Genomic DNA, 12148 nt, shown 5'->3' with positions numbered 1-12148 from the left:
TATTTTTAAAATTTTGTTTTTAATTTGTTTTTTTTTTTAATGTTTTGTTTTTAATTGTTTCTTTTTCAATTTTCAACTTTTTATTTTTATTTTTCAATTTTAATTTAATTTAATTTGTTTTTTTTGTTTTTTGCTTTGTTTTTTTTTTTTTTTTTTTGTTGTTGTTGTTGTTTTTTTTTTTTTTTCTTTTAATTTGTTTTGATTTTTTTTTGTAATATGTTTTGAAATTTATTTTTTTATTTTTAATTTTTTTGTTGTTGTTGTTGTTGTTTTTTTTTGCTTTATATATATATATATATATATATATTTTAAATTGTTTTGATTTTTTTTTCAATTTTTCTTTTTTAATGTGTGTGTGTGTTTGTTTTTGTTTGTTTTTTTTTTTTTTTGTTATTTTTTAATTTTTATTTAAAAAAATAATTCTTAATTTTTTTTTTTGTTTATCTAAATTATTTAATTTAATTTTTTTTATCATTTTTTAATTTAATTAATTCTTTTTGAATATATATATATATATCTATATATATATATATATATATATATATATATATATATATATATATATATATATATATATATATATATATATATATATATATATATATATATATATATGGTCAAGTAAGAGTGAATCCTTCTATTAACCGTACTCGTACATTACATATATTACACGCCTATGCAAATGCACAGACCAACATAGGAATCAGCCTATTGTGGGTCTGCCAATAACAAGATAAAAACCAAAAATCTCGGGATTACAAAACCTGTTAAACAGGAAGGAGTATTAAACTCCCAAGGGCTCTCAGTCATCCACTAACTACTGAAAGGCTTCCACTAAGCATCATACCACTGCTCCGGACCCGATGGTGGCTCAAACCTCAGTTAAACACATTTGACGTTTGTCTATCTCAGCAAATGCCGGGTCTCCTAAACTATTGATCAAAACAAGATCCAACAGTCATAGCACTTCCTGACTTTGGAACCTGCTCTCAATTGTCAACCGTCAATCTCGGTCCCCCAGATCGAATGGCTTACACGGATTTCGCACGAATAACTTGCACACTCCAAATCTGCCCGAAAAGTTGTTCCCTTCTCTCTCCTCTTTGCTACATGTCTCTAAGTGAGTGGAATCAGAGCACATATACATATACATATACATATACATATACATATACATATACATATACATATACATATATATATATATATATATATTTTATTTTTTTTAATTTAAAAAAATGTTTTTATATTTTTTTTTTGTGGTTCAATTTGTTTTTTTTTTAAATTATATATATATATATATATTTTAAATTTCATTATTTTATTTATTTATATATATATATATATATATATATTGTTTTTCTTGGTTAATTTTTAATTCAATTTTGTTTATTTTTACAAGTTAATTTTGGTTTTTTTTTTTTACATTTTTACAGGTTTTTTTTGTCATGTTTTTTTATTTTTATTTTTATGTTTTATGATTTATTATTATTATTATTATTATTATTATTATTATTATTTAATTTTAATTTTATATATTTTTATGTTTTATTACTAACATGAAAATCACTAACATTTAAAAAAAATTTGTCCACACTTAATTCATTAGAAAATTTGAAGTGTAAAAACTAAGCTCTCTAAACAAAAATAGTTGATGCTCATCAACACTTTTCAAAATCAAGATGAAAATCACTAACAAAAATAAAATGTTCACACTTGATACATAAAAAAATTTATAGTGTCAAAAATAAACCCTCTAAAAAATGTGTTGATGCTGCATCAACACTTTTCAAAATCAGCATGAAAATCACTAACATTTAAAAAAAATGTGTTGACGTTGCATCAAAACTTTTCAAAATTAGCATGAAAATTACTAACATTGAAAAAAAATTCATACTTGATATATAAGAAAATTTAAAGTGCCAAAAATATGCTTAAAAAAAAGTGTATTCTGGCATCACCACTTTTCAAAATCGAGTGATTTTTTGCTACCTCAAAAAAACAGGTACTAGTTCACTTTCTCGTTTGATCGGTAACTATGTTTTTGCCCAGAAATCACAAAAACTGTTGCTAACCGACAGGTTTAGGATGGAATCAGCTAGTTTGTGGTCAAACCAGCTAGTTCTGTCCTAAACCAGTCGGTTAGTTGCCAATGCCACGAAGGACCCACACAACACACTTTAGGAATTTTCTAGGGTGTTTTGGAGGGAAAATAAGGATTGTTTCCCTCCAAAAATACCCTCTCCAAGCCTTTAAAAGGAGCTTACCCCTCTCATTTGTCTCACACATCTCATTTGGAGTTTTTGTGAATTTGATTGGGAGCTTAGAGAGTGTTGATTTTTTGTTGGACTAGCGGAACACTAAAGAGTTTGATCTAAGTAGTAGTCATCATACCTCCAAAAGCCAAGGATAGTGCATGGACTCATTATGATATGATTGATGGCGAAATGATCTGCAAATATTATTGAAAATTTATTGAAGGAGGGGGTATTAATAGGTTCAAGCAACACTTGGCTAGTATAGGAGGATATGTAAAGCCATGTGGAGCACCAAATGAAGTAATAGGGCATATTAGGGAAGAATACCTTCAGAAGTTTGAGACTCAATTCAGTAAACCAATAGAGAAGTTTGTGACTCAAGCAGTTGCAAAGTTTGGGAGTCAAGACTAAACCAACTGAGTTTGATCATGATGACTCATGAGAAGTTTCAAGTGATAATGTTGATCACTAATATCATATATGTAGACTTGTAGTAGCCCAGTGGCCCCATTGTTTGTAAGCTTTGTTTTTTCACTCTAGAGGCCATTTAGAGCTTCATTGATTATATTTTTTTTGCTGATATGTATTGCACTTAGTGCCATTTTGATATATTCACCTTTACATGGGATATTGTTTCAGCCAAGAAGGATAGAATTGGAGCAAGATTTTCATAATGTAAAATACGTTGCTGGCATTGCAAAGAAATTCAAGGGGGAAGCCTAATTTACACTCCTTCGGATTTGCTTCAATGTTTATTTCTAATTTTGTGCCCATTTAGCCTGATTTACATTTAGTGTTCAGTTCATAGTACTATAAACCATTGGGCTTCTTCATAATTCATATAGCATAGTTTGTGATGAGGTACTTATACTATTTTTTTGGTGTATTATACATGGTTTTTAGTTTCCTATTTCAAATTATTTCTCAAAACTCTTGTTGGTTTCTTGGCATTGCTATTGTAACGATGGTGCACTGAACAACTTTAAAAGCTCTAATTTTTTTGATATGAATTTCATGCTAATGTAACCCAGTTCTTTGGTTGCATGTCTTCTAGAAATGCAGTGTGCACTTGAAACACATATATTCAATGTATTTGTAGGTGATTGTTTTTAAATTTGTTTTTTAGGAAAGTATTACAAATATTTCAGACACTATATATAACATATTGATTACTTAAATGGAATAATATATACATCCAAATATGAATTACAATATGTTCCATCTATAGGTTTTTTTGAGTTCAAATGGAAACTCATTTTAGTGCCTTACAATTTCTCCCAACGTCTTTTTCTGCCATGATCTAATGCCAAGATCAATTTCCATGATGGATTTATCAGTTTTGCGATTGATTGCTGACTATTTAATATATGGATTGGGCAAAGCAAGTATGTAATATGTGATACATATGTGTAAATTATTCATACAACTTGAAAGAAATGCTTACTTCACTTCTATCAAAAATGATTTCACATTTGTTTGACTATCTTCACCAAAATCTATGAATCCCTGTGGTGCAGTATTTAGAAGCACTTGAGAAGATATCTCATGAGCACCTTATTGCATGCCTTTGTGTCGGTGCTCTAATGGCAATGATATCTTATTTGGAAATTTTCTCCAACAATGTTTAGGTACATTTGCAAAAGTTATGTTTTTATTAGCTTTGTTTATAGGAGAAAATTGTGCATTATGTTTGGGTTCAATTTTCGAATGCACTAGAGGGTAGCATTGTCCACCTTTGAAAATATATGCAAGAAGATTCCATCTGATGTAGTAGAATTTGTAATGGAGGTGGTGAAAATATTGACAAATATTCTTCAATTTCATGACGCAAAGGTAATTTATTTTTTTCATATTCTCCTTTCGTATTGCATTTAGGAGTTTGTTTGTAAAGAAGGAAAAACATTGAATTTGTATTTGTTTGTGTCCTGTAGTATTGATCCTTTCAATGTTCACATTGCAGTAGAGCTTCCACTTGGAGATTTGGAACCTCTTACTCATCACCAGTCGAATTCCCTGAGGCAAGTGTCATTTTGGAAGCTTCCTGGGCATTGACACATTGAGGAATGAGCCTGCCACTTGTCCAATCTCGCTCAACGCAGGTAGCCTTTGTTGGAGTTGACATTCAACGTAGGTAGACAGTGGAGCAGTTGACATTCAGCGCAGATGCTCAGTGGAGCAGTTGACATGATCCTGAATTGACTTGTTTTTGAGCAGTTTCAGGTGGAGAACTTCTGTGAATTGCTGTGGTTAGTTAGCCTTGTTCCTCTAGGGGTAGGAACAACATGTTTAGGGACTTTGGATCCCTTAGATTATGGACATTTCATGCTCAATGCTGTAAGGCACAAAAATGTCTATAACAGTTGCCCCCTAAAGTATGAGGCCGTTTATCGAGTGAAATGCTTTATCTAGGAGGGTCCGAAGTTCATCCATTTGCTGGGAGGAGACCTGCAATAATATACAATACAATACATTATGATTCATACTGCTTTCATGATCTAGCTGAGGCGGGCATTCCCATGCTCAGCTTTGTAAATTCATTTTTGTACATAGAACAGACGATCGTCTGATGGTAGACTGATAATTTTGGTGAAATTATCATCCTTTGAGTAGGATGATCATCTGCTGCAATGATGTACATGTCAAATGTTTTTATATTTCCTGAATATATATCGCAGCCCGGATGGATGAAACTAGATCCGGGGTCTTCAAACTCGTCCGATCTTCACTCTAAGTACAAGTCGATCCATGTGAGAATTGCGCTGAAGTCGAACATGGAAAGACATCACTTGATTACCGGTCAATGATGTAAACCGTTAACAAGCGCGAGAGGAATCACCGATAATGATAATGACCCTCAAGGTACTGCAGTACAATTCACGTGGTGTGAATAAAGGACTTGGCGTCGAACACCACGCAAAATCTTCTGGTCGAAGGTCATTGATGTATACCTGTCGCCGGAAGTGAGAAACTTGCCATTGAGGCATGCAAGCTTCAAAGTGCTGAAGGGGTTGTTCCTAGATCAACTTCTTGGATAATGAGCTGATGTCGACAAGAAGCGATCCGTCAAAGGAGGGCCTTAATGAATCCCACATCAGTGACACGGAACAGAGCTAATGATTTTAATGGAGGTGAAAACGATCTGTGACATATGATTCAGGGTGGCGGTCATGAATGGATGAAGGATAATGTATGGCAGTGGATGGGACCTGGATGACTCTTTCTGAACGACTTCTCTTGAACATATGGCGACACTGATGCGATGGATCGGTAGCATTACCCCAAATATGGATGGTATGGCGAGACCATGGTGATGTGACCGGTGAATGAAACAACCCAACCCGATTGTGGTACGGAGGAAAAGTGTCATGTTCAAGAGCGACTTGCTACCATCAAAGTTTTCTTTAGTTTTTCCCAATTTTTCCCCAGTCATTGCTGACCAGTACCTCTTTATTTTTGTCAAGCTTGAGGAGGATAACATATGCTTGTTCTATAACCTGCCCTTCGGGCAAGCCCATCGCTATGTTTTAACGAGCCTAGCGATAGTGAAACTCGTTCTCGTCTAAAGACAAGTTTGTCGCTATTTAGTGGTTTAACGAGTCTAACGACAAGGATAACTTGGTCCTTTTCATTTTTAGAGAGTATGAAAAGGTACATAAAGTTAACTCCAAAATTCCTTTTTCGTCATCTAATCCCTTAAGTCCGAAAAAGTATAAAACAATACAGAAGGGATGAGTTTTCGATAGTTTTAACGAGCCGAACAAAACAAGCGCTCAATCTTTTTGTGCAATAATCCCTCAGGTCCAAAAAGATTAAAATCTAGAGGAGGGATAGCACTTCCGGTTGCTTTAACGAGCTGGAAGGCCAAAAATCGGCAATCTTTTCATATTTTACGAGTCAGTTGAAAAGAGCTTAAAGAAGACTCGTCTTTTGAGGAACGAGTGATGAATAGGGTTAGCAGCTGATTCCAGGTACAGGTTGGAATTTTCCAATCACGGCAGTGTCACAAGGATGGCTAGGTGAAATCACTCTTCGCAGCTGTTCCTCAAAATGGGTAAACAATCATATGGAGGTGAACGATCGGCCAAATGAAAAGTGGAGGTGACGGTGCAAACACGACCAAGGCTTTAATGGCTGATAAAGTCATATACACAATGGTTATTTACCGGGATAGGTTCATTTTTTAATGAGCTTGAATGTGCCAAAACACTACTCAAACTTATGTTTATTTTTTAACGAGCATGAACTATGCGCTAAAACTGCTCGGATCTTGCGTTTATTTTTTAACGAGCATGAACTTTATGCTAAAACTGCTCGTTTATACCAGTCATATGATAAGAGTGTCTCATCAAGATTCTATTTTTTATGGAGCTTCATCTCACTAAGCTTTGCTCCGCATCCTTTCGTTATGCAAGTTCAGAAACGACTAATCCTATGAGTTTAAAGGGTTAGACCTACAGGTTTAAAGGGAGGACCTAAAAATTTAAAAAATAAATAGTCACCCCTTGCTTGCACTCCAAAAGGTTTGCATGCCCCCAAGTATAAAGTATGATTTCAAGGTTACCTCTACTTCTCTTCCGCCAAAACATTTGTTTTAACGAGAGAGGCTTACCTCTTTCAGGTTACCCAAAGATTGTCTCGTTAATCTTTCAAACAAAACATTTCCTCAGCAATGTCTACCGAAATAGACAAAGGTGAGAGACTTCGTCTGTCAACTCACATAACTTTGACAAGAGAATCTTATTCTAGAACAGCCCTCTTCCTAGACGAACGGGGTACGGACTAGTCATATTCTCCCGTGGAAACCTACCCTATACCCAAAGTTCTCTGCCGAAGCAGACCAGGACGCATGCCCCCTGGGTTCCAGTCATATCCTCCCGGATTACTCGCGCTCATCAGGAGGACGGACCGTGGGTTGAGACACTTCTTGCGTGAATAAACCATTTAGGGATGGTTCATGACTACTTGCGATGCGTGATCCGGGGAATGAAAGTTGGTCCACGAGCTTGACCATTCTTCCTTCATGCGGAAAACACATTACTCTAAAGAGTGATGAGACGATGCTTCCCATGCAATATATGTAGTCTCGTCCAAGGAGTAGGTTATAATCCAAGGGTCCTTGAACGACCATCACGTTCATTTGAACGGTCTTCCCTTTCAATGTTATGGGCACATTGGGGAGGATCCCTAAAGGTCGACTGGTTCCCTTATCAAAGCCTGATAGATTTCTCATTTCAGGCAAAAGCGCAGGCGAACCAAGTGCTTTCCAAGCAATAGAGGAAAGGATACTCACAGATGCCCCTTCATCAATAACTGTACCAGCCATTACCATTCTGTATATTTGGACGATAATTCTGAATGGTATGTTAGCTCGCAAGCGGGGTCTGCCTAGTTGGTTCCAGTCAAAGGACACAACCAGGTTGCTTGGTGGTGGGACCGAGTATACGGCCAGATATCGCTCTGATGAACTTCCTTCCTGCGATAAAAAAATGGTGGCATTGCCCCCTTGATCATCAGAGTCAGTGCTGATGAAGAGAATTTGGACGGTGTCGTCTTTATTCTCTTCTGTTATGGTGTCATTCGAAGATAAAGCCTCTAAAGGCAAAACCGGGTCAACTGCCGTTTCAACCTTTAGACTTTCGTCAGGTATGGATTCAGACGGTTCATCTTCAATGATAGGTGCTTCTGCTGACCACCTGGGCGAGTCAGCTGGGTTCTCAACTAGCGAGGGACTTGGCAAGAGTTTTTGATATCCAGGAGGAAGTTGCGCTCGTAAAATCGGGTGATCTTCCAGAACTATTTTTGCCTCGTCTAAGAAGGGACAACGGTGGATGGCGTGATCGCCTTCACACAGCCTGCAGGGAAATTTATCTTTCCCGCTCTGTCCTGGGGCTTCACTCCCACTAGTTGACGGTGAGCAGTCGACATGGCTATCAGAGGTCGATGCTACTGAATTGTGCAAACAGGGGGACCCGTCTCTTAGTATCCGGGGGATACAAGGACAATCTCTATGGAAGTGGTCTCCCTTGCATATGACGCATGGTGATTTAGGCCTTGCGAGTGCTGTGTGTGGATTTTTGTCAGATGACACTTGTTTGCCCCCAGTCGCCTTAGGCTCCTTCTTCTTCTTCTCTTTCTTCTTCTTCTCCTTCTTCTCCTTAGGAACTCGGTTTTTTGATTTACCAGTTCCGTCAAGCGAAGAGGAAGGAGGAGAGGAAGATGAAGTAGAAGGCTGGGAGGCAACTCTTGTCTGATCTAACTGTTGACTCGACTGTTCAGGAATGGTGGTATTCTGAACGACATTGGTTGAAAAGAGCCAGACTGGTAGGCCAATTGTCAGTCCTGGAAGCGACAATGTGGCCATGTGGGGCGCACCAACATCTCCCCAAGAGGAGAAGGGACTAGGATTTCCACCAAGGGGAATTCCTTGGTTGGTGTGCTCCATCTTTTCAACCTAAAGATCAACGCGGGAATAAAGGGTGATTGTTCCGTTTAAAATAAATTGTTAACGACGCTTTAGATACAACTTGCATTTTCACTTTTAAAGAGTCGAGAAAAAGCTAAAGATGACTCTAGTCTCCTTCGATGTTTTAACGAGCCCGAAGTGACAAATGCTCGGATGGAACTTTTCTGTTATAGAGTCTGAAAAAGGCCAAAAGGAATTGCTCTGGAGTTCTAGGCAGAGGGTGTGCCAAACTTTTCACAAAACCGCAGAATACTTTTTAAGGTACGGGCGGTCGATCTTCGTGAATGCTGTGTTCACTGCATTGCGATCAGTAGGGCGGCCGACATGGCTTCCTAAGGATAAAGGATATATGCCTATAGGGGTCTCCCAATATATACGCGACGGTACGTGGGAGCACAATACGTACTAGCGCTATCGTCCCTCAGGAGGAATCACCCACTTTCCACGAGATCGACAGTCACTAGGCTTAACGACGCTGGAACATGTCTCTAGCCTAGACCTCTATGTTGTGCGTTATATTGCAAAGCGTTGTTAGGTTCATTCAGTTTATTTTAAGTTGATCTTTTTAGAAGTTTGTCTTTCAGGATCACCATGAGATGTATGGTACAATTCCTAAATGCAGTCTAAGATGATAAGCAAGCTTTATTATCTTTTCAACTTTGAAAATCCTAGCTACTAAGGGAAAAGAAGAACACCATCTTTTCTCAAAGAGCAATCAGCACACTCTAATGCACTCTTTCCTAAATCAAGCATGCAAACTTATCAAAATGCAAATGCACAATGCCGGTGTTTGTTTTCCGCTTTCTTAGTATAGATGCCTACAAAGAAAGCTTTTTGTACAACTTTGAATTTGCTTTTAAATGACAGATACAAACAAGCTTACTTTTTCCGAAATCAACAAGGGTAGAAGAGATTAAAATCACTTTGCGACTTTCGAAATGAATACTTATTTTGACACTTAAAAGAAACAAACTCAAACCAATAAGCAAAAGCAAATGATAATCAACTGTAAACAGCCAATGAACTCTCTCCTAAGATCACAGTCAATCAGATCTGAATCAAGGGCTACAGGATGATTATTTCACTTATGCAAAGGACAACTGTAAATGACGTAAAAACACATAAAAACACTCACAGTCTTTTTGTACAAAAGGAGGCGGAATCTAAGCAAAGAAAAGGAGTTATCAGAACTGTACCTATGCTGGTTAAAGGCTGCAAAAAACAGAGATCAAAACAGGGCAACAGAGAGCAGAGAACCCCAACTGCACAAGGCTAAACTGGTTTAGAGCAAGTCCAACACTGTGGGTTTGACATTCAGCGCAGTTAGCCTTCACGGGACCTGCATTGAAATGCAGACTGCCTTCATAGTGTCTGCGCTGAAGGAGAAACTCTCGTTTCCCCTGGGTTCTGGGTCACAAATTGCTCAAAAATCAACAGTTTCAGGCCAAATCAGAAACACAAGCAAGGTATAATCAGAGGGATGCTTTGAGAGGGTACTAAGATCTATCACAAAGGATCATCAAGTCATTTGTGAGTCCATTGTTTAGATCATAGACAAAATCCAGTGAAGGATCAAGGCAGCAACAATCTACTTTGCAGAAGCAGTTCGATTGTTGCTGTTGAGTCTATGAAACAAACAATGATATAAACAAAAATAAAATGACTAAAACAAATCTCCCCAGTGGAGTCGCCAATTTGTTGTGGGGAAAAATGCCTATGCAGGACGATCCTATCCACCTAAGGTGTGACAGTGCCTTAGCAACAAATAGATATAGCTATTCTAGTTCTTTCCTTTATGAAATGTGAAAGAGGGGAGATCAATGGACTTACCGGTGTTTTCCGTTTGTCCCTCGATCTAGATCCTCTTCTCTTTGGGTGTTCACAGCTACTTGCCTCCTCGCTCGTCCAAGAGAACAGCTACTTGATTCCCGCGAGATCACAAGAGAACAGCTACCTGCGACAAGAGAACAGCTACTTGTGACAAGAGAAGAACACAACACAAAGGCAAATATTCATATTCATAAATGATTCAGGATTAGAAGTAAATCAAATACACTAATGCAATCATACAAATACACCAGTATATAGGAGAAAACCAAGATAGCTTTATTGATTGATAACAAGGTTCAGGAAGAGATACAACCCAGAGGGCTCCAATCCAGCATCTCCTTCCCAGCAGAACGGAATTCCTATCTTCACCACCCTTCAAAGCATTAAGCACCCAATGATCCAGTCTCAAACCAACAGCAATTCTTTGCAATAACAAAATTCCAGCCTCTAGATCTCATGGAGGAGAGATCTATATATAGTTATTTTGGAGAGAGGATGAGTCAGCTTGAGATCTGACTAGTGTCCTCTCCCTCTCTCAGTTATTGAGTCCACTTGGAGGTTCTTGCTTCCACTTGGAGATTTGGAACCTCTTACTCATCACCAGTCGAATTCCCTGAGGCAAGTGTCATTTTGGAAGCTTCCTGGGCATTGACACATTGAGGAATGAGCCTGCCACTTGTCCAATCTCGCTCAGCGCAGGTAGCCTTTGTTGGAGTTGACATTCAAAGCAGGTAGACAGTGGAGCAGTTGACATTCAGCGCAGATGCTCAGTGGAGCAGTTGACATGATCCTGAATTGACTTGTTTTTTAGCAGTTTCAGGTGGAGAACTTCTGTGAATTGCTGTGGTTAGTTAGCCTTGTTCCTCTAGGGGTAGGAACAACATGTTTAGGGACTTTGGATCCCTTAGATTATGGACATTTCATGCTCAATGTTGTAAGGCACAAAAATGTCTATAACACTTATAATATCTTAATTTTCTTTTAGCTGCTAAATCTTTCTCATGCCACATTTTTCTTTGAACTTAAAAGTAACAATATTTTTAATGTTTTTAATGTTGTGCAATGCAACATTCTCGTCAATCTCCCAAAGGTTTAACCAGGCCCTGGTGCCTTTATACCAACCTTGTTTGAGCCCTAGGTGTTTTTGGCTGTGTCACACGGAATCAGTCAATAGTGCGGACACAACCGACCTTCCTAGAAGTCTAAGACATTCTAATGACAAACAAGACAAAAAAGAGCAATCCTTCTCTAAACATGCATTATGATATGAGAAATCAAGTGTTTAGTTCTTACCTTTGACCAAATGCTGTTGTAGAAGTCCAGCTTCGTTGATCCAGATGAGCTCCTCCTTCTCTTCGAAACCTGCGTTCACCAACAGTCAAACCATTAAATAGCCCCTAATTATAACATAAAACAAAGCATATTCAACATATAGACCAAGGAGTATATGAAATAACTCATAAACAACAAGTTATTGAGAAGAATGGACTAATTGTATTTAAGGTAACAAAAGGAACCATTACAACCTGAGCCTTGGTGTTGTGCAAGCTCCTCCCAGGGTCCACAAGAGTTCTCCTTTACTTTGACAAAGCTCACC

The sequence above is a fragment of the Pinus tabuliformis genome, chromosome 9, assembly GCF_031772625.1.
Source record: "Pinus tabuliformis cultivar Carrire ecotype Pingquan chromosome 9, CPIR1, whole genome shotgun sequence".
Classification (NCBI taxonomy): domain Eukaryota; kingdom Viridiplantae; phylum Streptophyta; class Pinopsida; order Pinales; family Pinaceae; genus Pinus; species Pinus tabuliformis.
Note: the sequence above shows the minus strand (reverse complement) of the source record.